The sequence below is a fragment of the Pleuronectes platessa genome, chromosome 8 (genome assembly GCF_947347685.1).
Source record: "Pleuronectes platessa chromosome 8, fPlePla1.1, whole genome shotgun sequence".
NCBI lineage: Eukaryota > Metazoa > Chordata > Actinopteri > Pleuronectiformes > Pleuronectidae > Pleuronectes > Pleuronectes platessa.
This window is the reverse complement of record NC_070633.1, coordinates 24272570-24299601: the sequence shown is the minus strand read 5'-3', so window position 1 is coordinate 24299601 and position 27032 is coordinate 24272570. Positions and strand designations below refer to the sequence as shown.

Here is a 27032-nt window from a genome sequence, read left to right as displayed (position 1 = left end):
TGGACTTAGAATCGCATTCATTCACGACTGTTTAGCTGTGATGTTGAATGGCTGAGCTCAGTGTCAGTGTGGTACGAAGGTTTTTTCTTTCAACCAGAGCTGTGAAAAGAAAGTAGTCAAGTCAAAGCAATGAATAGGTATATGCTTCTTTACCTTTGTAACATTTGTCCTAACGTCTGTAATGAATGTTGATGGTTGATATTTTTCATGCTCGAACATGAGTGTGTCTACAAAAAACAATTTCGGTAGAGTCCTGTGTAACTTCCACACCTGCATATTAAACGATATCCAGATGCAGACCTGTGGGAAGGCCAAACCACATCTAAATTCAGTAGATCCAGATTTTCATGTGGATATTCTCGTAATTGCACACTCATGAATATAAATCCTATAAATATGCTGGATTTTTTTCATCAAATCCATGAATTATTCTCTGAGAAATCAAAGATTGTATTAACCCCCTTATCAAGATCCACACCAAAATTATGCGTGTTCTTCCCTCAACCAGACTGCATCATTAAACCAAGTTCATCAGTAATATGTCCAGAAGTTTTTTGCATATTCCTGTTTACAAATAAAACAAACAACACACAATAGACAGGGTTGAAAACGTAACCTCCTGGGTGGAGGTAATGAAGAAATTGCAAATCAGAATTCCACAATCTCCAATTTCTTCTTATAAACAGAATATAAGGCTAAGAAAATTGATAAAATGTAGTTATTAGGATAAATTAAATTATTATAATCAATCCAGTTTCAGCTCAGCAAGCGTTTGGTATCTATGTGTAGAATGAACCCTGCTTATAATTTGATTTTGTGCCTCTGCGCTTGCCTAAATCCAATCAGAAAAAAGGTTCTGTTGGGTTGAGGAGGGACCCCATCCACTGAATTGGCGATGTTCACTTTAAACTATCATCCTAATTGCTCCTGTATGACCACAAGCAACTGCCCCCAAAGATATACTTAAATTAGGTGAAGGATGGATAGCACAACGTTTTGTCTCAGTACCAATTTTCTTTAAAAACTCTGTGTTATCACTAATAAACCAATCCAAACTTGAAAAGAAGGTGATAGTCCTAATTCTATCCATAAAGGGACTTTGCTATCACAATTTTTAGGTGAATGTACGCATACTGCTGATACACTTTACGTATTAAATGGGAAAAAGTCCAAGAGGATTATTGCAGTATTAACGTGTGCCTGAGAGCGGACAGCAGGGAGTTATGAAGGACAGGACAGTCTTCAGGGCTTACTTGTCCATTCACTTGTAATTTTAAATGTTTAATCCTTAATGACCACGACACTAGTTTCTTTTTATTATCTATGAAGCTATTATCTCCTCGGATAAGTCTTGATTAAAGAAACATACTTAGGACATCAAAGCACCCAGAGCCTCAGCACACACTTATTCAGCGATTGTTGACGGCCTAACACAGCACTTCAGGCAGAATCTCACACACGGGAGAGTTGGACAACCTCTTTCAAGGTTCGAGAGATAATTATACATTATTATACAGTAGGTCAGGGAGCTGGGTGGGATCCAGCCAGTGCCAGGTGGTTAATACGAGGGTCACAGGGGGGTCGTGTTGACTGAGGGCCAAGGCAACACGAGCAGGATGACTTTTAAATACTACACTCTTTGAATATTCATTACACGGCGTAACTGATGGCTAAGGGCTTTGGATGCACTTTACCCATAGTGCACGGGAACAAGTGATGTCTTGAAACGGTTGTTCTACAGTGTTGGAATGCTAATTTGGTTAAGTACAGTAACACACATCATGGACAGGTCGCGTGAGGAGACAGCTTAATAACAAAACAAAAAAACATTTGCTAGTGCAGTGTGTTTTTGCTATTTATGGAAAATAGTTCAGTTCCCTAGAGAGTAAGCAGCACCAGCTTCTCCAGAAATTAAGGTATCACGCATCTGCTGAAAAGATAATTTTTTAGCATTCATGTTTTGTTTAAGTATGATCATATAAAGAGGCATTGATATTAAATGTTACGTTTTGAAAAAGATGAGTTGACAATATGTTTCTTATCCCAGCTTTTGTGTAATATGCACATTATCTCTCATAACCCTGTGTAACTGAGCTTTAGCTAAAAAAAAAAAACACTTCCTCAAATTGAATGTGAAATCCCCTTGTGAGTAGCTGGGCTATTTAAAAGAATGCTCTTGTTGACTCCCAGACGACATTCTCGTGTGAGGACAGAGCCTCGTCTGACTCACTGCTGCACACCTTGAAGTCCTCTTTTGCTGCCTACGCACTTCCCTCTCTGACCTTTGCCTAGAGGAATGTAGAGATATGACTAGGAATGGAAATCTTGTTTTTGAGGGGCCAATGTAAGTTGCTGTCACCTGGGCAGCACACACACGCATGCACGTGGGCACACTCAAATATTTATACCTTGCCAACGGTGAAGTGTCTTAACTGAGTGTGGACCCCAATTTCAATTTGTCTGGAAAAAACTAATAATAAAGAAAAACTGATTTTATTTTGATACTAGGTACCAAAATATGGCGGAGTTCTAACCAGACTCTGCCCCCCCCCCCCCCCCCCCCCCCCCCCCACGGGCCACTCACAGTTTCCAGATCCACAAAAGCTCAGAGTATTTCCCTTGACACACTGCGCCACTTCATACTAGCTTCAACCCTCAGAATTCAGAGAGGATTGAGCCCTCATCCTCCAAACCTCAAAGCTGCCTCCAACACATTTGACCCGACACTTCAATGTTGTATGTCTAAGAGCATCCGAGTCGGACTGAGTTGAACCCAAACCTTAACAACACTCCTCTAACACAAAGAGCCAGTCATAAAAAAAAGACACTTGACTGATATTTGTTCGCACCTTTGAGTATTTACTTCAGGTGTTTGCTCTTCAGAAATCCGGTACAGTGCCTGGAAACTGAACCTAAGACATAAAAATACGTGAGTGAGTCTCTTCAAACCTGAGCTTTGGAAGCTGGACTTCAAATTCACCTGATGAAGTTGCCTGAAGGGTGGTCTCTAGTTGTTTAGTTTAAGACTGTTTCTTCCTTTTTTCTGGCTCTTTCTTTTGGGTTCTGTCCAAAGGAAAAGTTGTTGCCATCGGCACGTTATGGTGAGCGAGTCAATAGACCCCTGAGTAGCCAGGCCCCGCAGAAAGCTTTGAGGTCGTAGGTTTGATCCTCTGGCAAGCCCGGTGAGGCGGCACAGGGGATTTAGGGGACGGCTGGGTAGGTTTGGGATTCTGGGTTTGATCCGTAGGAGCTGCATTAAGTTCAAAGGAGATCAAGAGATAAATTTGTTCAAATATGTCAGGGAGTTAGAAATCTGCTTAGTAGGTCTGAGGTTTTTGGGTTCGAGCCTCATCAACTCCAGTGAATTCTGAGGTTTCACCCCTAAGTAAACATTCAGATGCTCATGTCTGACCTAATAGCTCATGGTGTAAGAGTTTGATCCATGAAAATCTGTACATTTGGAGCTTAAACACCCAAAATAAACTCTTACAGTGAGTAGGAGATAAGACTTGTGCTGTCCCACCCAATCGCTCATGGTGTTAGAAGACAGGTTGGATCCCTCAGGGATAATCAAATGCTATAATTATTATCCAAATTCTCTGTGCAGCCGAGTGTTTCACAGATGTGCAGAAAGGTTGTTGTTATTAACGCTCAGACACTGCAGGCGGGAAACTCCACTCGAGAGCTAAAGTTAAAATCCACATGATTGCATAACCTAAGGTCAGAGCTTATGCTCACTCTGATTGAGATGATACTTGAATTACATCAGAGTCCAAATCTGTTGAGGACTGGACACTTGACAGCACAGTCCCTCTTATCTAATCTCACATTATTATAGATACAGAGGAGCAATATTCAGCTTCGTTTAATATCTCCCAGTGCAACCCGGACGTCATATATATTACAGGCCTGGACTAGTGAGGCTCTTCACATCAGCTTAACCAATTATGATTTACGACATCTATTATTATATTATAGCCTATCAGCTGAGCCAAACACACACCACAGCATGTTATCAGGTACATTACAGAACATGTATGTGTCCCTGAAAATAGACAAATAACTAGGATATGGATCCTTTCTCTTTTTTGATCACACGCATACATCTTGGTCTGGTATACAGAGGAAGTGCTTCTCCTGCAATTGACTCGTTAATCATTCTGAGCAAGAAAGGTGTTAAAATCTCATGAAACGCTTGGTAGAACTCAGCTCCAGACCAGGGCATTTAATTGTGGGGAATGCCTTAATTGCCTCTGCAGCCCTGATTTCACTCGTTTAACTGCGGCAGTGTTGAGGACCCAGAGAACTCTGAACCACCTCCTCTGATGTGGAAGTGGAGGTTAAGAGATCAGAGCTAAATTCTTTAAAATGATTGTTGATATCTTGATCTCTTAAGATCTTGTTGATCCGTTAGGATTTGTCTGGGTTTGAACTGTATTGAAGAGCAGCGTTTGCCCGCTCTCACTTAAGTTGTCGTATTTAGTCAAAAGCTACTAATTCTCCTTTGTATCTTTAAACTACATAAAGAAGGCCTGTGAAAGGGAAGTCAAAGCTGTGTTACATGATACCATATGGGGGATCGTACTTCACCATATGCATAGTACACATGGTTTAATCCAGTTTAAAGTGATTCCATGTTTTTTATAATTCTTTGGAATTTGGATTCTCTTGAGACTCATTTATAAATTACAACAGTTCTATTGATGGACAATAATGCACAAATCCTTATGGATTGGAAGAAACTAACTTCACTGCTCTCCAGAAACCACTTGCATGAACCTGATTTGATTATGCATAGGGGGCAACATTTGCCTAATATTTTAAGATGGCAACATAAAATCTTTTGGTCAGCATTTGAGTGCTGTTGTTTGTAAACACTTATTAGGTCCAAGTTTGGTTAAACCCCGCCCCATAACAGAGGATTCCCCCCTGGAAGCGGGGTAAGGCTAGGTCATATTATCTACCTCAGAATCTAATACACTGGGGATTTATTATCATATTATGGGGCAGATAAAACGTCTGCATCACAGGAATGTGCTTGGTGTCTTTCCGATCTTTATTCTAATGAGGCTTAATGAGAACCGCCCCACACACCACACACACACAAATACACACACACACACACTCTCCTCCAATCCCACACCCAATTAGTTCTCCCTTAACATGTCAGAGTTTCATTCCACTGTTGATCAATGTGGTGGAGACCAACCATTTCATTTACCTCAAGGCTAAAAGTGTCAGGCAACATTTTTTAGGAATCCCAAACTTTAATGATTCCAAATGCCAGGGCTGGCTCTGCAGCAGGAGCCTCTCTAGAGCCATACGCTAAATGGTTAACAAAGAGCAGGAGAACTAAGAACAGACAAACCAGGAGGGATGACTAGTGCCACTGACACATGAACGTGAGGAGTCAGTCAGTGTCATGGTCAACCACATACAAGCCTTTTTACAAATAGAGGTGTGTGGCTAAGGGTATGAATGAGAGCAGATGATAGGAAATGTCATCTGCACCAAGATCCCCTAATCACAGCGTGAGAGCTGGACAGATCTCTTTCATCTGATATGTTATACTGCAACAGATGAAGCAGTCCCAGGGGCGTCATGGACCAGCACATTGACATCGGCGGGGTTTCCAGGAACAGAATGGGAGAGGCTGGATCATCTGTAGACTGCAAACACAGATGATGATGAAAAGGGATCTGCAGACTTGACTTCAGCATAATTTTGAAGAGAACATCTTTCTATCTATCTATCTATCTATTATCTATCTATCTATCTATCTATCTATATATCTATCTATCCATCTATCTATCTATTTATAAGTGGAGACCAAATAAGAGTACTTTATGAACTCTGATATTGTAGAGTAAACAATGTTCAAGTTAATGTTCTGTGAATTATCACAATATATTCATTAACTTTATTTGTATAGCACCTTTTAATACAGAAAATATGGACACAAATAAAAATGTGTTAATGTCTTATACATAGGTCAATATTCAAAACATTGGAAACTTCAACAAAGCTTTTTAAAAGTTAAAAATATAGTTTTTGGTGTAAAATCCACACAAGGTTAAAAAAGAAATGGATTTATTGCTCAGGTCCATTTTAGTCCTTGGTTTAAAACATTTCTCTGGCTCTGGATGAGCTGTTGAAGCTATTATGTGAATTTAAAAAGGAAACAGCAGACGTAGGAACAACTAAAATATTATTCCTTGAAACTATAGAGATATATAGCTAGAAATAATTTAATGTGGTTAACATGTTTCTCCTGAAGGGGTCTTGGCTGTGGGCGTGTCCTCTGGTCCCTGCTCCTCCCGCCATTTTCTTCACGCACCTGTTGTCTGTTCAGCAATCAGTGCTCTGGACCAATCAGCTGATCACCTGATGCTCTTGACCAATCAGCGCCTCCCTGCCAGAACGTTCTGTTTCTATGTCGACTCCTTCCCCACAGCAACATGTCTCCCTGTCTCCTGGACACACAGACTCTGGATCATCTTACCAGACTCTGGACCCTCTTACCAGAGTCTGGACCATCTTACCTGGACTCTGGACCATCTTACCAGACTCTGGACCATCTTACCTGGACTCTGGACCATCTTAACCAGACTCTGGACACTCTTTTCGGACTCGGGACCATCTTAACCAGACTCTTGACCATCTTAACCAGACTCTGGACCATCTTAACCAGACTCTTGACCATCTTACCAGACTCTGGACCATCTTACCCAGACTCTGGACCCCCTTACCAGACTCTGGACCCTCTTACCACAGTCTGGACCATCTTATCCGGACCCTGGACCATCTTACCTAGACTCTGGACCATCTTACCCAGACTCTGGACCATCTTACCTGGACCCTGAACCCTCTTTCTTGACAATGGTGAGAAATGAAGATGAACTTTGACAAAAGCTGTTGAGGAAAAACCTGAACTCTTGAGGATGTGGCTGTCACTGAAACATCAGGAAGTCTGAGATGTTTTCTGTCTCTACTGTCTGGTGAGTTAATTTATTTATTTTAAGTCATCAAGCTAATGTCTATGAAATGTTGACTCGTGGCACATTTGTAAATATTGATTAAAGTGGTTGTGTGTTGTAGAGAATTATCCTTAAGTAACCCATTATTGAGATTCTCTGCATGTTTACACAATAATATGCTAATTCATGGAGACAAGCTGTATATGGCCTGAAGACACTTACTTAATGGGCATACACAATTTGGATCTGTATTTAGAGCGGCTACACAGGATGTGTTTCATCTGCATTTTTCAGTCGTCCATCTCACGCGTGCTTGTCGGAACAAATACACTTCTACCTTAGTCACTCTTACTGTGCTCACGCAGGCTGCATACTGGGTTGTTTGTCACTTGTGCTTTAATGCACAAATGCAATCTGACTAGTAATTATTATTTTATTCCTTTTGTGTCTCACTTTACACGAGCAAAGGTGGTGATTGCGTGCTGGACTCTTGTGTGCTGCCAAATTGCAGGTGATCTATAATCAATGGTGTCCCTGAACGCATCCTGGACAGAGAATTCAGGTTAGGGTTTTGAGCCTTAATGTCATGTGCAGGAAGTATAATTAGTTTTTTAGTAAATTACTCCATAGTTTATTTTTCTTCATCCACTATTCTTACCAACCACATCTAGTTAACAGTAAGAATAGATGGTCCCAGATGACTGTTCGAAACTTATTGTAAGTCGCTATGGATAAACGTGTCCGCTTAATAGTAAATAATGTATTATAAGTTACTCCAATATCTTCAGTGACACTAAAAGAAGCAAAGTATTTCACATATTCGTGACAAGGGGGGGGCTGCACATCTCTAATTATAAATTACAGTAATGTGAAGGCTGTTACATGAGTAAGTGATTCTGCAAAATCCCTGGATTTAATTTGATTTACAATGTTTTATTGAAAATGTTTTCCACCTAGTCTGAGACACACTATGGTTAAATCATGTTATGTTAAAAAAATCAGTTAGTCAGCTTTTGGTTTGTCAAAGATCATCTTACTAATTCATCCATATTTGTTTAAATTTGCACTCAGGGCAAAAAAGGGGAAACTGATGGTCACGTTAGTCAGATACGTTTAGCTTAAAGAAGATGCAGTGACAGTGGGAAAAAATGTGTCGTAGCTACTGGCTGTTAAGAGCGTGGGCCCATGAACTGTGGACAGTTGGTAGTTGGTTGGAAACTGTGATACCCTCGGTAATGGGATTCAGGCATGGCTGTGCTGGTGCCTCAGCCAGAGGGCTTACCCGGGCTTATCTGCAAGCTGTACCATAGAGAGAGAGAGAGAGATCTTAGTAAAGACACTTATCTTATACAGTAAACACATACTGAAAGGGCTCGACAGTTATACAACAGTCATGACGGTGTGGCCTAGTGGTTAGAGTGGTGGCTCTCCAACCAGAAGGCTGCTGGTTCAAATCCCACTCTCTCCCATCTGCATGCCGAAGTGTCCTTGGCAAGATACTGAACCCCTAAATGGCCCCTCATAAATGTTGAGTGTACTAATTGTGAGTTGCTTTGGACAAACGCGTCAGCCAAATGACATGTATTGACATTTTTAGGTTGAGCATTATTTTGGTCAAATTTAGCCACACATTGCGGGACTGTACAGCATGAATCTTATATTTAAGCATGAAACTCCAACCATCAATCTTTAAACGTCTAATGTTCCTCTTTGTTCCTTTGTTCCTTATTCCATCATGTAGTAGTGATGTGCCTCCATTTTCCTCTGTGTTTCGATGTCACCATTTCCCCACTGGTCTACTGTCTTCTTGAGGCAGATGTCTCTACGTCAGGTGTCGGTGGAATATTGCCTCTGAATGAGGAGCTGTTCCCCGGCTTTGTCTACTTTAACATGTGGACATAACAGTAGTCTTTAACATAGGCACAATTATTATTATTTTTACTATTATTATTATTAGTTATGGGTGGAGTGACAGGATATAGCTGTATTTTGAGTCCCGCAATCAGTATTCAAATCACTTGTTAGGTCATTTGAGAAATATTTATACTTTGAATGAAAATTAGCTATGAAGTAAAAATCTTCTGTGCTTGGAACGTGAACAATTCAACAACACAGACTTTAAGTACATTTCATCTTTAAAAATCACCTTTAAACTAACTTACATTTTAACATAATTAGATTTGTGTCTGATAAGATGCAGAGTAAATTGTGGCATAACAATATTGTCCTGGTGAAGATTGGCACGGATGCAAAGACAAAACAAAAAACTGTTAAACATTTTCAAAGTTTGAACTAATGCCAGACCACAAAGAGATGATGAAATATCTCATAATTAAATGTAAGTGCTTATTAATGCCAGAGTAGCCTTGGTCATACACACAGCATGTGCACATTTTATAGGTAAAGCTAAGTGCAGCTGCCATCTTGTAACATAAGCAGCTCGTTACCTCTGGAACAGCCATGCGCTGCCTAAGTCACAAAGTGTTACATCAATATCAATCGATGCCTGTTCAGCAGTATTTATGATAATGTAGCTGAGATGTGTCATTTTAGCTGTGAAAGTGATACAAATGCTGCTTTCCTGGAGAGGTGACATGTTGACGTTGGGACAACGGCTTCATCTGACTTGGTGACAACAGATGATGATGAAGATGATGATGCTGATCTTGTGCTGTTGGTGTGAACTGAGTTTCGTTTAGGCAGCAGTTCTGGAGAAGAGGGTGTTAGATGGTTTCTAAACTCTCCATTTGTCTGTTGAAAAGCAGGATGACGTTGTGGACCTGACTCCCCAGGGTAGATGTGCATGATGGATGGATTACAGTAGGCAAGTGACCCTGCCAAAGACACTTTAACATTTTCCCCAGAGCTTCTGTGACAAGGTGCTGATGAGATGTGACCTTGCCCTGATGATATCAAGGTCAGAATCTGCTCATCAAGGCCAAGTGATAAGAGAACCATTATTATTTTTTTCTACATACTGTGTGTGAAGTGCTTGTTATGCACGACTGCCAGGTTGAATTATCATGCTAACTGTGAAAGGTTTCACATACTAGGGGGGGAAAAAAGCAACCTTACTTGGACCGTGAAGCCCAGGCTTTAGTAATGTTATTTATTCACAGATGGTATGTATTATCGTCACGCAGCTCTTACATGAATATGCCATGAATGGTCTCGCAGCAAATGCATGTGGGGAGGTGAGACTCTGTGTGTGTGTGTGGGAGGCTTGAACCAGAAGCGTTTCAGAATCATTTTTTTGTTTCTAATTGTTCTTTTCATTGTTTGTTATTGAGCGTTACCTCTGGGCAAGTAATCACCCGGTATGTACACACAATGATAAAAGAGTTTTTGGCAATTTGTGGAGGTGGCTAACGATGTTATTATACGACTGCTACTGCACATGGTTTTGTCCTTGTTTCTATGCAGTGTGCTGCTCTCTCGCTTGCTATTTCCGTCTTCCTCTTCAGTCACACTTGACAGCTGGTCAGCATAAACTACTGAATCGACTCCCCTGAACACAAAAATATGACACAGGAGCGACACAACCCAATGTTAAATCTAGACATATTAAGTAATCATGCAGCGAGGACGCAGGGAAGGAGATTAGATTGCCCCTTGGCTCTGTGCTTGTTGACATGCTGCTGCTGCTGCTGCTCCTTTTATTCATATCTATTTAATGTTACATATTTATCAAGCATTATTTGTTTCGCTGAGGAATATGGGCGGTGAACCTTTCTGTCTGACATGGCTGGAAATGGCACAGCGGTAATTGTCAAAAGCCAGAGCTACAGAAGTGCATATGTGTGTCTGTGTGTGTATGAGGGGGAAGGACAGGAGGAGAGAGAAAACGAAAGGGTGGGGAGGTGCAGTGAGAAGCAGGGGAGGGAGCATGTACGAGCGAGGATGAGCGGGAGAGGGAGAGAGAGAGAGAGATGCGGAGTGGGAGAACAAGCGGTTCGCCTCATTCCGCTGCTTTCTCAGCATCCATTCTGTGAGTCCCTGTGTTGGAGAGGAAAGAGCTACCTAACGGGCAAATTGGAGACGGAAAAGGGGGAAAATCCATTGAGGAGGAAGGATATCGAGGAAAATAACACATCATCAGGGCTTACTGGCATCCATCATCACCCAATATAGCTTTCGCAGAGGTGCCGGAAAGTTTCCACCTGGGGGTGGACACCCTCCCCTTGTTGTGGGGGATGAACAGCGGATGCTGAATTTCATTCCTGAAGGCAGGAGGAGAGCTGTGAAGACCGGCTGGATTCACTTGCACTGGAGCTGGTAGTGCGCACCAGAAGAGATCCTACAGTGCCTCTTTCTCTCTCTAGCTCAGCCTCTCTCACACGCATTTTCCAGTAGAACGCACATTAGTTCACTGTGCCAAGGTGGAATATCTGGGGAAACGACCCAAAACTATTTCTCCTGAAGCAGGGAAGTAAAACGGGACCTGATTATGCACAGAATCAACGGACATCCTCATCTCATCAAGTAAGTTCCTAGGAAAGGCTTTGAATTGAGTTCTGATTCTGTGAGATTTGGAGGATTCCCCCCCTCCTTTTTCTGTCGTTGGGGAGCAGCACTGAGGTTTAGACGGCTTATCTTGTTGATGATAGGGTTCTGGATGGTATTTTAAGGTAAGACCACATCCATGGGTTCTTGTACGTTAATAGGACACTCCAGGTTTTGGAGAAAATGGCAGATTCGGGAGCAGAAAAGCTCTGCATGAAAGATGCGGTGAGGGGGGAAAGACGGAAGGGAAATGGATTGTGTAAGTGCCAGAGACTGCATTTATCCATTTTTACAGGGAGAGCAAAGTTGTGATTAATGTCTGAAAAATACAATAACACGTCCTACGTCCTGCAGGGAACATGTCTTTGAATGTATCAAGGTCTATCTGCATACTTGTGCGTGTGTGTTTGCTGAGAGGGGAGATGCCCGTCTGCAAAGCAATTCATCTCTTTGCTTCCCTGCTATATAACGGTTATCACCAGGGGAGGCTGCTCGTGGAAGGAGCATAATTGCAGCGGCTGTTTGTCCTCGTCTTTTGGAAGAGCTCGTATCTGTGAATTACTTTTGTACAGTATCCACAATGTGTTCCTAATGGTGAGTGGCTCTGTGCGGTTAAAAAGGCTGCACTTTCCCTTTCATCTTTGCTCACAGGGAACTGATGGTGTCCACTATTGCACTATCCCAGATTCCCTATGTTATACCTTCACACCATGTAAGTTTGTCAGTACGATTCTGGCCGAGCGATGCATCTGTCTCCATTTCTCCTTCATCCCTGTTTTTCCTAGTGATGAATACCTGTTTGTCTCGAGCTGGTCAAGTTCCTTTTCAAATCGAAATTAAGTCTGTTTAATGATACCGACTAATAGACGGAAAGATTGTTCCCTTTTTGGGAGGAGTGGGTCGGCTGCCCTCTTGATCAATACCAGTGCAAGGCTCCCTCCTTTTGTAAGGCGATGGTTGAAATATTCATGATTGCATGAGCATCCTGTCGGTCCCCTGAAATATTTACAATAATTGAATAATAAACATCCTGTCCGAGCTGTCCGAACCCACCTTGTCTGCGCAAATGATGAGAATACCACCTCCTCACGTCACATGCAGAACAGTGACCATTAAATGTCTTTGCCTCTGGATATAAAATTGTCAAACAAAGTGTCTCCTCTTGCAGAACATCCACTGGGGGGAAGTGGAGCCTGATGGGAAGTTGATGACAGCGCCTGTGTGTCGGCTGTGTGGCTATAGGTGGCTCAAATTGCCAATTGTTCCACTGCATATAGCTTGATTGCGTGTCGATGCCGTGCACCAATGTGCTACTGAAATCATGTTTAGCATACGGGGGACGTAGCGTGTGTGTGGGTTTGCTTCCTCTGAGATACAAACCTCATCTGCTCTACCTGCTCCATTCATTTAATCTAATGAGCTGCATCCACAGTATTTGGATGCAAAAACAGTGTTTCCTTCTTTTTTTTTGCACAAACATACATGTGCTAAGCGAGCGTATGAGAGTGAAAGGGAGTTTGTATCTGGTGTCTGCGTGGGTGTGTATTTGTCCAGAGCTCTGAGCTTCATCCCTTTTGATGTTTTATTGAGTGTTAACCATGGTAGGACTGACGCATTGCCTCTGATATGGGGTAGCATGGGTAAAGGAAAGCACTAAGACTGACTTTGCTCTTCCTTGTATTTCTTTCAACTCTGAATTAGCAATGCTGTGTCGGCCCCGTTCAGCCCTTTGGATTTGGTTAATGATTTGGTTCAGGCGCTGTTCGTATGTGCGCTGCTACGAGGCTGTGTGTGTATCTGTGTGTGTGTGTGTGCTTGCACAGGTATCATCACTGGGTGTCATCCCATTCTCGCTGTACAAAGGATTTACAATATCTAGTCAGGTTTTGTCAAATTTCCTATGTTTGCAAAGAAGTCAAAGACAAGGCCCCTTCATTTGCAGACATATTATGCATCCACTGAGTCACAGTATGGACGGAGCAGAGGGAAGGAGCCCTCTGCTTCATGATTATTCAGGGATGTTGACAGCATGTTCACATGGGGCAGAAATCCGAGGGAATGACTCTAATGGAAAAAATGCTGCTTTTGATTTATTACTCACAGAAACAGTTTGAATCTGAATACACACACGCCAGTGGGCAGCTGAAACCTGACACACCTGCTTTCAGGTATCATAAATCATTTGCAGTCATGTGTGTCGTTTTGGTTTGGTATCAGCAAAATATCAAGTCAATTATAGAAGTTTCAAATCAGACGTGCCATTTTAATTTGCTGTTTATGTATTGCCAGTTGTCCAATGAGACTTCATCATGTGGTCAGCTTCAAGAAAGTGGCTGTTACAAAATGGAGAGTGTAGATCCAGTGCAATCTTTTGTGTAAAGCTCAATGCAAACAAATAAAAATATCTCTTAGATTTGTCTTGGAGCGATATTGAATTGTTACTGAAACAAATGTGATAGACCAGATCATTTAATTTAAATTTTTAAGAAAAACAAGATGTTTGCGAGAGCTCCCCTCTTGTTGAAGTCAAGGTTTTATCTAGATTAGATATCACCTTTTCTTTTCATTAAACTAAAAATATGCAACATATCTGCTATATACATTATATTCTTCTATAAGCATTTAAAACTGTGAAAAATCCAGCTGAGATTGAAAATAAATTGAATTTGTTCCAGTGTTTCAACGATCAGTTACAGCAGAGTGGCATCATCGCTTCTTTCAGGTTCAGTTTATAAAATGATTGTAATATATAATACACAATTTCACTTAAATATTTTTACAACATCCGCAAGTCATATAAATACTTTTAATTCATTATTGCAGTCCTTTTCAAAATACATGCATATGTTCACTGTCTAATGTGTTGTTGGGAGACGGATGTAAAAAGAGCCCTGTCAAAAACAAGACCGGTACCCAGATGTAGAACAGTATATTTTTAGCCTTTAGTCCATTAAGGACATGGAAGAAAAATCAATGATCACAGACTGAAACACTGGGTTTCAAATTTAAGTTTCTTTTCCATCTATGACCTTTGGATGCTGTTGGGAATATGTACTTTGCAAATATCAGATTCAAACTTGGTCAATAAAAGGGACTCGCAGATATAAATGTAACGGAGCTTTTGCATTGTGTGTGTTAATGTAATGTATGCAGTTAATGTATTAGGTTATGTGTACATTGCTGGGTTTCTATTCTGTCTCTGGGTAATATCAAGAGTGGGAGTACTTTCTTCACATTTACATCACACAGTAATGTGTATATGGCTTCAACAAATGCTTTCAGATAATTTTTGCTCCCACTAAACAAGGGTAGCTATCATGAGACCCACATCTATAGCGTGTGTACACCACCAGCTGGCCGAGACACAAAAGACCTATTTCAAATGGAGGTCTGGTCAGCTGGAGACAAAACCCGTGAATGGATGTGACTGATCTGTCGTCAGGCCCTTTGAATTCCTGATGAGGCGAAACACAATATGCCCAAACAGCTGGGTCATTTATGGAATATGCTTACTCATCATGGCCGAATGCTGCTAAAAGGAAACAGAAATAGCTCTGGTTTAATAAGGTTATGCTTCATCTACTTAAAATGTTATTGAATTAATTTCACTATTAAGTTTACAGACAATGGCTGGGATGTGGGGAAGAAATGCAGGACAACTACTACAATTATCAAAATCTGATAAAACTGACATAACGAAAGCAAGTGAATTGAGTAATTGACAATAACAGGATGTGGTTTCTCTGTAGCCTTTTGCTCTTTTTTTTCTCCACATTAGAGGAAGTTGATTAACGGCGTCCCTAAAAGGCTGAAATAAAGCCAAAGAACAGCTTCAGTTCATTTCCTTCACTTAAGACAGATTCTTAGTTAAAGAGATAAGGAACAAGAACACAAAGGATTTCTGTCTGGCGACTGTTGGAGATGTGTTGTGCTAAATGGCTGCTGGTGGCAGTGAAAGCCCTTAGGGATACAGTAATCAGGAAGGGGCTGTCTGGGGCATGGGGACCGGGCCACGCACAGCCTCCGTTGACAGTGACCTTGCTGTCGGTGTCACTCTGAAGTGTGACCTTCTTGAGCGAGCTGCCGGGGGCAATGAGTGTTGTATCACCTTTGGAAAAGTCACTTTTCATGTGTGTCGACAAGTGGCATTAGTGAGGGTCATGGCTGACGTAGCCGGGTAAGAATAACCGGCAGAGGATGTCACACCGTGAGGCAGCTGAGGCCCCCAGTGTAAATGAAGAGACCTTGTACTGTAACTTTGATCTGACCCATGTTAACCCTTGATACATCTGAGTACACAAGTCAAGTGCACAGTGCAGAGTATACAACTTGCAACATGGAACATTTTCCTCATTTCTTGGAGACAGAACGTGTTTTATTCTGTGTCATCAGAATAAAAACACATTTTAGATATGGAACTTGTTGGCTTTCCCATTAAAATTGTTCTTCAGATGGGCAACTGACAGCTGAATGGTTCAGGCACTTACCACGTAGACATACCTGCCCTTAAGGAGTAGGTTGACTAGGTCTCCCCCAACCACCCTTCCCATGTTCTGTCTCTGCACTGGCTAATAAACCATAAAAAAAAAAAGCATGACTGAGTGCAAAAGGACATATGAAGTATGAATGAATTATTTATTTCGAACTTCCTAAATCCTGTATCAAGCAAGAAGAAGTTAACAGTCAGTTGCTACATTAAAAGTAATTTGAATGCAATTTTGTATTCCAACATCACACATGAAAAGTTTAACAAAAACATTTTGTAAAGGTTTTCAAGCACACAATATATCATAAAAAAGTCCTTGAGCTGTGTGTGGTTCCATACTTTGTAATCCGGCCTTTGTTTACTACCCAATATTTGAGCCCCAAACTTGCACACACAGCAGCCAAACCACTTACGTGCCATTACTGACCAGTTCTGTTTTTTTTAAAGGTAATTAGGGCTCATTAAATATTCAGTCAGTAGAATAACCTGCCTATATCCTAACGACAAGAAAAGATTGATAATGGTTCCTTTGTTAACGAGGCCAATGTTGGAACCATCCATTTTGTGTTTTGCCTCCATCAGCCACTGTAGGATGTCCTTACATCATCCTCCCCCCCCCCACACCCTTAGCTTTCTGCTGTGAAGCCAGGTATTTAGAGTATTGAGCGCTTTGCCATTTAGACGGTAACAGAAACGCCGTGTCTCTCGTATCAAGGTGAGGAGCTGCTTACATATTCATCTCTTTGTCCCGTGCATTGTTTTGCTAAGCTTGATCTATAGTCTCATTAAACGATGGGTATTAGCAGAGCAGATCAAGGGCTGAATATCAAGGTAAGTGCAAGAGCACAAACGAATGTCTGGTTTAGTGGCTATTTTCTCTTGTTTATGGCTGTGTCACGCAAACCTTCAGGAGTAAAGTGCTCCAGCTATTTCAACACTGATCACTGGTTGAGTTATGAACAATCAAATGTCCCACATCTATAAATCAATATACTGTCGCGGTGTCGAGGTTAGGCTGCACTACATTACAAAAACTTGCAGAGTTTAAAAAAGACTTGCTAGCTGTGATCTCCACCCTCCCTGAGAGCCCGCCAGTACTTGCTGGGCCTGTAGTCCCCCCGGCTGGGTCACTCCACCGGCTCCTACCTTGAAAGATATCAAACTTGTTTTCTTCAGGCCTTTGAGGATTTGCCAGGCAGGATGCCCTTTCCTCTTCACCACTCTGTGCTCACCTATGACTAAATGTACTATTCACTCGTTTCTCGCCCCAAAGCAAAAAGATCTTATAAAATATCATTAGACGGTAGTTTAGAAAAAAGTATCCTTCAACTGTGAGGTGCCAGATTGGTTGCCAGAGAGGTTGGGTCATTACAAGCACTACAGATTTCTCACTAATGCTTCAAGGGTAGATGTGGAGTATTTTCAATGCAACAATAGCTGAAATGTCAGTACATGGATACTTCTTTTACCTCTTAGGGGACTTTAGATTCTCCAACAGCACTTGTGTTTCTTACACTGGACAACCTCCCATAACTCGGCTTCTGCCAGAATATGAAAGGCTCCCAGCAGGACACTGGGACTGCACTTGTTAGTGCAGGTCACTGATCCTCGCCTCCTTTGGGCTGACAGCTGATATAGACCAAAGTGCAGCTCAGGTGTATGTTAGTTGCTTAGTCTTTAAGGAATCTGTGGGGAGGAGTCCAACACCTACACACCTTCCAATCCCACAAAGACTAGAAGACCTGTTTTAAGGAGAATAGAGTGGCTCGTCTCCCCAGATGTTCAGACAGATATACAGGAACTTCTCCGGTCGGATCATAGATCAATTTTCAACTTTCTAAATATTAGAGCTTCAAAGAAATGTTGGGAGTACTTTAATATATAGAAATTAGTTCATAAAGTTGCTGTTTTAATGTGAATTAAAAGGCATAGAATAATCCCCACCTTGTGCCAAAGAGTAAAGAATAAGCTTACTATTGCTGTTCCAAAGCAGTGAACAATTATCTGGATGTGTAAGAAACAGCTGGAGACATTTCAAACTATTCAGGCTTTTATTTAGTGCTTAATATTGTTTTAATGTTTAATATAATTAGTTTAGATAAATTGAAAAGAAAAACTCTCCAGCATGAACCATTAGACGGTGGCATAAGGTAATGATCAGGCAAATGGACTTGATCAAATTAGATTAACAAGACGTTTGGGTTGGGGGCGTTAATGTCATTCATCTTCTGCCAGTCCTTTAATGTGGAGATTTCATTACAGTTTGACTGACACATGTCACAAGCTCAGTTCTTTCACAACAGTACTCTAGTAGCAACCAAAAGAGACAGAGATAAAGGTTCTGATCCATCGCTGCAGGTGCAGGATTCCCTGGGTTTGTTAAGGTATTGTAACAGCATTATGCAGTAGCAAATAACTACATTTACAGTTATGTATATGCAGCGTCAACTCCAACGCTGTTTGAATGATTGTGAAGCTGGGACTGCAAACGTGGAACATGGCTATAAGATTACCATGGGAAGAAACACCTTCTTGTTGATGTCAAACCGTTTTTAGTTTTGAGTGGAATTGATTAGGACTGCAGACAAGAGACCGTTGGCGACATTAAAACAAGCATATGGAAGGAATGGAGGTTTTTATGTGGAGATAATGGTCGTAGCACAATATTTAAATGGCACATTTCACTTAAACATTTGGAGAACGGGATTCTTCTTGTTCTCGGTTGGATGGTGGGTCCTGATGGGCTGTTGTGGGGGTCAGTGCTATTCCTATGTAAGGCACATTCTCTGACTTTGGGCCATGTCCATGCTCTGTGGATCGAATGTTTTTATTATTATTTCGTACAGTATTTATATAGCACCGAGACCTGATTTACAATTGAATAAGACTTTTACCTTCAACAATACGGGACCTTTAATATAGTAAAGGTTGGCTGCTATCCAGTAAGCACAACTCACCCAATTTCATAACAGCCGTGTTGTCCTGAACGCCCATATACTGCGGTCACCCTCTGCTCTATTTTGGGCTGCTGCATAAAATGCCAATAAATTTAGACGAAGGGCGATGATTCACTGTTGCCCTTTTTAATTTATTGCGTGCCACTTTATTCTCAGATAGCTGTCAGTTTGGCGAGAGACTCATTAGAACCTTTGTCATGCCTTTGCTTCCTGGCTCTGGGAACAGAGTGAATAGATAAGAGCTCCTTCTCTTACTCTCTCGTTATCTCTCCGGCGCTCTCTTCTCCTCTTACCAACCTGCTCAGTGCGTCAGCAGAGGTTTGACCGTCAAGTGCAGGCTCTAGATATATATTTTTTTATTTTTTTCCGGGAAGCGATGGAGGTTCTGAAGGCAGCACATAATCATCTGCCTGCTGCGGTCTCGCTCTTTTTTGTTACAAAGGGATGTTGTGTGATGATTCAACTGCTTGTCTGGAGTGAATGTGGGCTATTGTGTGGGCGTAAGAGACCATGCGTTTGGCTGGTTTAACTACTGGGGGAAGTGAGAGAGAAAAATATTTGTGCCTAAAGGCAGTGTAAAACTAATTAATTGCAGGTATTGTTAGGATATTACGGGTTTTTTTTATCAGTTGTGAATAATTAATTCATGGAAATTCATCATTACATTATTTCTTGTAATTGTATGGCTTGTGTCAAGGTGATACAGACTGATGGTGAAGATTTTTTACAGCTGCATTACTGAATGTATCTGCAAAGTTTAAGTACTTGTATTACATTACCAAGAGGTTTTACTTCCATATTTCCCATTAAGATTTAAAGTTGATCATCTTATTAGAGGGATTGCAATATAGTCTTAGTCGCTACAAGATTTGCTACATGAATTTTTCTTTGTAAAGAATTGGGTTTCAACAAGCACCACTGGGTTAAAGCCAAAGATTGTTTATTCTCACTTTGATCATTACATGACCATCTTTGTGAAAAGTAACTGACTATTATTGGCTTTAATCTAGATTCACCCAATGTGTATATAAATAATCTAATTTAATGTACAAGGGAAATATGGTAAATTACATCACATGCCTTTTTAGAATAAAATTGGGGCGACTGCATACTAAACTTCTAAATTCAAACACAGACCTTTACTTCCCTGTGTATACAGGAGACACTGCTATCATCAACATGCATAAGGCGCTCGATGCCGTCGGTCCCTGAGTGAATTACAAATCAACGAGTATGTATTAGTGCTAAATCCTCAAGCACTTGGGGCTGGTAATGTATGAATGAGTAGTGAGGGGAAACAGGGGCACCTCAGAGGATGTCAGGCTGTCAAGCTCTGGCTCTGCTGGTCCCAGCCTGGAGCTCATCAGATACAGAGACCGAGGACTTCTATTGCACTGATTTAGAAAAAAATGGTTGCAGCCTACATATTACACAAACTGAGAGGTATTGCTCCATGATACATACTGTTGAGCTGAAACGCCACACATATTTATATATGTTTATGTAACGTTCACTTTCTCTGCTGAAAACGATTAAACCACTAATATGTTTGTTTGGCAGCAGCGTCAATGGTTCGGTGTCAATTAGGGAGAGGGAAAGGCAGTGCAGTAGTGAACCATAGACCTACTACTTGATCAGAGAAGGGATTTATGTGATGTGCAATGCAAACACAATGCAGAAATGGGTGCTTAGCAACAAAGATGCTGCCCCCGCCAAGAAAATGGACCAAGTTCTGTCTCTGATGGACAGTTAGTCAGAGAGCATGAGGAAAGCTCTTTGGTGTACAAATGACCCTCACATGTTGTATCTACGCAGTTCATGGTCCTCAACGGTTCATGGACCTTGAGCTGCCTTTTATGTTTGAAACATTTTTGTCTTCAGTACAACAGAGAGGAGGATGAAGGATTTGCAGTAAGTAAGAGGCGATGAATGACAACCTTACGATTTACCTCTGACGTATGAAGAGGAAAACAAGCAGCCTTTTTTTTTTGCAGAGGACGAGATGGCGTCTGCTGCAAACCTTTGGAAGCAGAGGACATGTGCAGTCTGTTCACAGTCACATTGTCTCATGTTCAAAGTAAATATTTGGAAAGGAAAGTATTTAGAAATATAATTAAAAAAAAATGTTAAGCCCATATTGTATGATACTGTAATGGTATGTAGCACACTGTATCATGGTAGATGATGTTTTCCTCTTATTTAAGGCATATGTGGCCCCTAAAGGCACGCACGCATTCACACGCGTATGAATAATTTGAATAATTTAGATGCTGTGAACATGTTAAGATGCATTATGCTTTTAGATATAATATATCTTAAGATGCATTATATCTAAAAGCACTCAACAGAAAAGAATGGGATTTTTGTAGGTCGTTGCATCAGGAAGCCTCCTTGTATTACTTAAGAGACGGATAATGTTTAGCTTATTTTCAGCTAATTGGCAACTTAATGACCTGCAACACTGAAAAGGCTCACACAAGATCACCACATTTAGTGTTTTATCAGTTTAGATGGATGCGCGGTAAAAACACGACCACATAAATGTTCATGAGGTGAAATCGGAGGCAGACTGAACAGTTGATCAGCTATTTGCCCTGCAGGAAGAGAAAGATATGGCTCTAATAGGAAGGGTTTTCCTGTATGATCTACTCATGGAGGTTTGTGAGGTTGCTGAAAGAACTTTCCGGGCCCATACCCAGAGGAATGGCTGTGCATCTTTTGCACAGTCAGATTGAGGAGTGCATTATCTTGACAATTACTGTTCTATTAAGAGATAAAAGCCTTCAACTCCAATGTTTTGCGGCCACTGTCTTTGGTCCTTAGGGTTGCCCATCTACTCCGCGGCACTGGTTTCCAGTCTTCCGGTGCGACACCCATCTAATCCCATTACTGCTTGTGAGTCACTACTTTCAACTGTGGGGTGAGAGAAAAAAATAATGTATTCCTCGGGTGTTTCCACCCCCGGATCGATGGGGATACAAAGACTATCTACAAAGACGGTTGGCTCAAGGCCATATTTGATCACTTCCAGTGCGCACGATCACTGCTCCTTCTTTTTGTCAGCCCTCTGAGACTCAATTATTTCCAAGTGTTTGTAAGGTACTGCTGAAAGAACTAGAAGTGAATATTTAAACTTGGTGAGGGGAAGAAAATCTTTGGTGATACATGAAAACGGCAGACGGATGGTAATGCTGAACTGTTAAAGAGGGAGGACGACAATGAGCGAGGATGAAGTAAAACGATGTGATGCAGCATCCATTCCTCACCGGGATCCTGGGAAAATAGCTTTGTGACCGACAGCGGACCGGGAAAAGACAGATTATAGAGCACCTGATCATTTGAAAGGAGCTGATAAAGCAGGTCAAAGCATCTAATGGATCAGTAGGAAATAGAATGAAACCAGATTGTCGTGCCTAGCCAGGTCAAATACAGTTTAACTTGAGCTAATCTGGTGGAGGATGTGTTGTATTTTGCCCCTAAGGGGAAAGATAAGCTCAAACTTTGTCAAAGTTTTTAGGAATGAAGTCATACACATCTAAACAATCTCCAAGGTGTCCAGGCTCCGTGATGAATACACTGCAGACGTTGATGTGTAGCTTTGTGTTCCAACAAATGACAGCAAAACCACAGAAGTGCAGATTTATTTCTCCTGTCATACCCCTCACTGGGCTTGTTCCTCCCTTACCCAGATGGCTGGGCTCTTAGCCCAAGAGTTTCTCTGTGGAAAAATCAATTTTTCAGATTTTTCTTTTCCTTTCATTTCCGACGGTGCAAAGTCGCTCCTTCAGCTAGAATTGATGGTTCATCCGATTGGCGCCGTACCACCTCTCTCACTGCGCCACAGATAATGAGTGTTTTTGTGAAGGGCAAAGCACACACTAAAATAAGATCAAAAGGTCTGCTCGCTATAGGCATCAAACAGTTAGCAAAAGTCATGCTCCAGTATGGGTAGTGCCATGCCTATTCAGTAACTGAGGAAACATCTTTGATGTGCGGTTCCCGAGCGAGCGTATCTCGGTTTCATCAGCCTGATTTACATTCCAGATTATATTTGAGAGATTCAAATTGTAGCTAATCAGCAAACTGTTGCAGTGTGACTGCAATCATTGATCAGTGTTCTTTTGTGCAGCGGCACAGAACAACAACTCCACCTGCTACACAAATCGTTTTCACCCTCAGGTTTTTTTTAGTTTACAGGATCTCCACCTGCTACATGCTGACTGGGCTGTATCTGCTTTTATATCTCACAGGATTTCATTTGAAAATCATCCATGGGAATATGATTGTTGGTTATATCATGGTTTCATATCTTCCTTCATACTTTTCGTCTGGTCCTCTAGTGAGAACTGGGCTCTCTCTGACAACCTAGTCGGCCTGTTTGATGATTGGCTGTTTGCTGACTGGTGCCTTTTACCAAGCTACGGCGTACCTGTAGTTGGCCTGGTTTTTTGTCACTCAGGAAACAATCAGCCAATCAGAAGAGAGGCTCCAGACCCATCTCAGTCGAACAGACGGTCCAATTTGAACTAAATAAGTCTGTTTTCTGTGCAAACCCTTGGATTAACTCACGGCTTTGTGGTGGTCGCCCGTTGTGTCACTATGTTCAGGTACAACACATGAGTGGTGGAGCCTGCTGCACCTGCCTCCAGCTCACTTTCGAAGGACCACTCTCCTCAGTCGCTAGACACCTCCAGGCGGAGAGTTACAGTGCCAATTTGTGCTGAGGCCAGCCAGGAGAGTGTGTGTGGCCACAAAATCCGCAACCATCTGGGACATCCTGGAGCTGGGTGATCAGGCAGCAGGGACAGCAAGAGTGGAAGACTGCATAAACGAAATATGCTCTTCCTGGGCAGCAGCCACAGAGACGAAGCCGTGAAGCAGCTTATCCTTTTTTTCTTGGAGCTCTGACTCCAGGCTGTGGATTTCATCCCTCCACTGTGAGTAAACAAGTTTCCAGTCCCCCCCCCCCACACACAACCGTAATAATAGCTGGTGGAACTCATAAAACACCGTGATTGATAATACAGGAAACTCAAACAAGCAACATATGTAATTTAGACAATTTCCAAAACCATACAGATGAAAAAGCTAAATAACGTACAAATACAATTTCAAGTGGTGGTTCATGGGGGAGGGGGGGGGGGGGGGGGGGCAGTAACTGTACAGCTAGGGAAGTCCTGTCTGCTCGTTTTAAGGCACAGCTTCTGAATGTGTATTGGTTTGGTCCCCGGGTTTGGCATGTTGAGGCTTTCAGAATATTTAGATAGATCTGATTTATAACCTAGAAAGACTTAAACTCCCTATTTTTGTTCATATTGTCCATTTAATGTTGAGCTGTTAAGAGTTTTACAGCAATATGTATTTCATTTAGGTCAGACCTATTCTCAAGCAACATGCCCTGAATTACATAAATAGATTTTCTCAAAAGGATTCGTGAATAATCACGTATCCTTTTGTTTTGGTTTATCGGATCATTCACACTTTAAGGTTAAGGACATATCAGATTTCAGTTTTGGTTCCCAGTTTAATCGAAGCACCTGTCATCTGACTGTGATGTACGACAAAGTGAGTGGGGGAAAATCCTTTTTCTTCTGAAGTTGGACAAGGGACGACTTTATGGTATATATTTAATTAGTTTTTCCCATCCTCTCAACTTGCACCTCGCTGTCACCCGCTGACAAAACACTCTGTACAATCATTGACGATGTGGCAGAGATCGTCAGATGATAAGCAGCAGTTTGGCTTTCTATCATTGGGGATTTAATTAGAAAAGTTTGATGTTGACAGGAGCATCTCCTCCTGTCACTGCTGCCTGATTAAGTTGAGTAAACACCTAAGCAGTGGATTTAACCTTTCAGTTTGTTGAATAGGCTGTTTGTCATGAGATACACCCCCCCCCCCCCCCCTCCTACTGTATACCAGCGGGTCATTGTCTGTTAATCCCTCTAGAATGGAAATCGAGCATTAAGTGTTATTAAGAGGTGATGAATTCATTTGCCATCCGCTCAGACTTGTCAAATAAAGTACAATTTCCCGTCTATGTCGTGCATTGGGGAAAACTGATAAGTGCACAAAACGGTTCACTTTGTTTTCATCTTGTATTTTCTTGACGAGCCTCGATGGAAAGCCACTAATCTGATTGTTCCAGTAAACTTCACTGCAAATCCGGTGTGTCACAAGTTAATCTGTTTTGGAGGAAGTTCAAAATAACTGTTCTCACTGAACTCAGGTAACCTTATAATGGGGGGGGGGGGGGGCACACTTTCATTAGATTTTAAGTAGGTCACTGCACAGGGACAAGATACAGAACATTATATGGAGGAAGTGCACCTGAGAGACAGCGCTTGTTCTTGGATGTGGAACACGAGCTTAATGTTCTGTCACATCAGTCTAAGGTCAGTGTTATTATCTTAACTTGATTAAGTAGAGACATTATATTGGCTGTTATGGGACTTTGCTGTTCGGTGCCATATGAGTAAGATACAATCTTGAGAAACGCTTAAAATATCAGGTTTGCTTATATGGCTTAATTATTTCAATACCAATGCGCAGCTAAAGACAGTTTTTGGTTAAAAAAATTCAGGCAGAATATTTTCTCTTATAAAATTATATTGTGCAGTACTCATTCTTAAGCTGCCTGTTTGGAATGGGTGGTTTGCTTTGTCTGTGGTGGAGCTGGCTGCAGCTCTCCTAATGAAACTGTAAAGTGACCTGCAGTAATTAAGGAGCGGCTGCTGGACTCAGTCCGCAGAACCCTGAGGCTGCCACGCTGCTGCTGCTGCTGCTGCTGCTGCTGCTGCTGCACAAAGAGCTGCTCACCTCTTCATCCCAAGTTCAGTGAGAATCGACTCAGTACGCAGAACCAGTTGTCAGTTCAGTGAACGCACTTATGTTCTGATCTACAATGTCACTTGTGTTGATGAGTCCCAGCTGCCACTGCTACAGATTCCTCCATGCCTGTATATTCTAATTTTACTACGATTGAACAAAGTGTTGCACCAAATAAGACAGTACACTTCCTTGGGCCTTGAACAGTACACATGTCAAGTGTGAAGCGGATGAGACGCTCAGTTCTCGAGACATGCAGACGAGGGGTTTCTGGAATAATTAGATTAATGGGAGCCGTTGGTGTATGTTTCGAAACTGAGTAAATACTCTATTTGCTTTGTTGAGATTTTTATGCCCCTGTTTGTGTGTATATGGTTCATAAAACATTTCAGAGCCTACACTGTCTGCAATATGCACATTTAGTTTTGAGTGCTCATGTTTCATCTTCTGTTCTGCTGTCATCTGCAATATACTGCATCTTATTCCACTCAGCTTCATGACTTAGTCTTATCTTTTCTCTCTGCAATACAACGTTGACTATAAGATTTTGCATTTACTGCATTATTTAAGCAAAACAAACCCATCCCAAATATCATTCTCCTTATGGATTTGCATGTATGATCCTATAAACCAAGACTTCTGACTTCAGTTTTACGTTATCACTGATGTTGACTTTATGATGCAGTTCTGTGTTTTGAAGTCAGATTTGTATTGTTTACGAATGGTAGCAAGATAATTCGAAATTTGTGTCTACCCGCTGTTATTTATTTAGAAAATAAAAATATATATAAACAATGTGGAAGAGCACATACACTATTTTCACTGCCGCAGATTTTGCACATTATTTTAAAAACACAATTTGTAGATTCTAGCAACATCCAATTTACTCGACTCGACAATTTCTCCCTGAAAAGAAGTTTGAAATGTCAGTAAAATAAACAATATACCTGAGTTAAGTTTTGAGAGACCAAAAAAAAATAGACATGAGTCAGTCGCAGTCTTTTGTTCTACTCCCTCTGCTGCCGGTGTGATTCACCGCCCGCAGGTAGTGCCGGTGGAGAAATGAAGGGTTTGTAACCAACAGAGGCCAAGTTTGCAAATTTTTTGTGATTTCCTGGCAAAGCTAATCAGTGCGACTGCAGACAGACAGCTTCTGTTTTAGCTACTTTAACTTTTTTTTTCACTTTTTTATTGCACTGACAGTAACGAGGGTAGTTGTCACCTCGAGTTATTCTCACTTCACCTGGTTCCCTGTGTCTACCACAGACTCAGCGCTCTGCT

General features: G+C 41.5%; 1 protein-coding gene across 2 annotated transcripts in view; it reads left to right on the top strand.

The window, feature by feature from the left end:
* The first annotated feature begins 10875 nt into the window (after nt 1–10875).
* The window catches only part of lingo2 (leucine rich repeat and Ig domain containing 2), a 186661-nt gene continuing 170504 nt past the window's right edge, over nt 10876–27032 (top strand). Inside the window, exon 1 of one of the 2 annotated variants that reach the window (XM_053429610.1) lies at nt 10876–11459. The gene's annotated coding sequence lies outside the window, so the exon portion shown is untranslated. Of the gene's footprint in view, nt 11460–11946; nt 12075–27032 lie in introns of those variants that run through there. The other variant, XM_053429611.1, reaches the window with a different exon arrangement.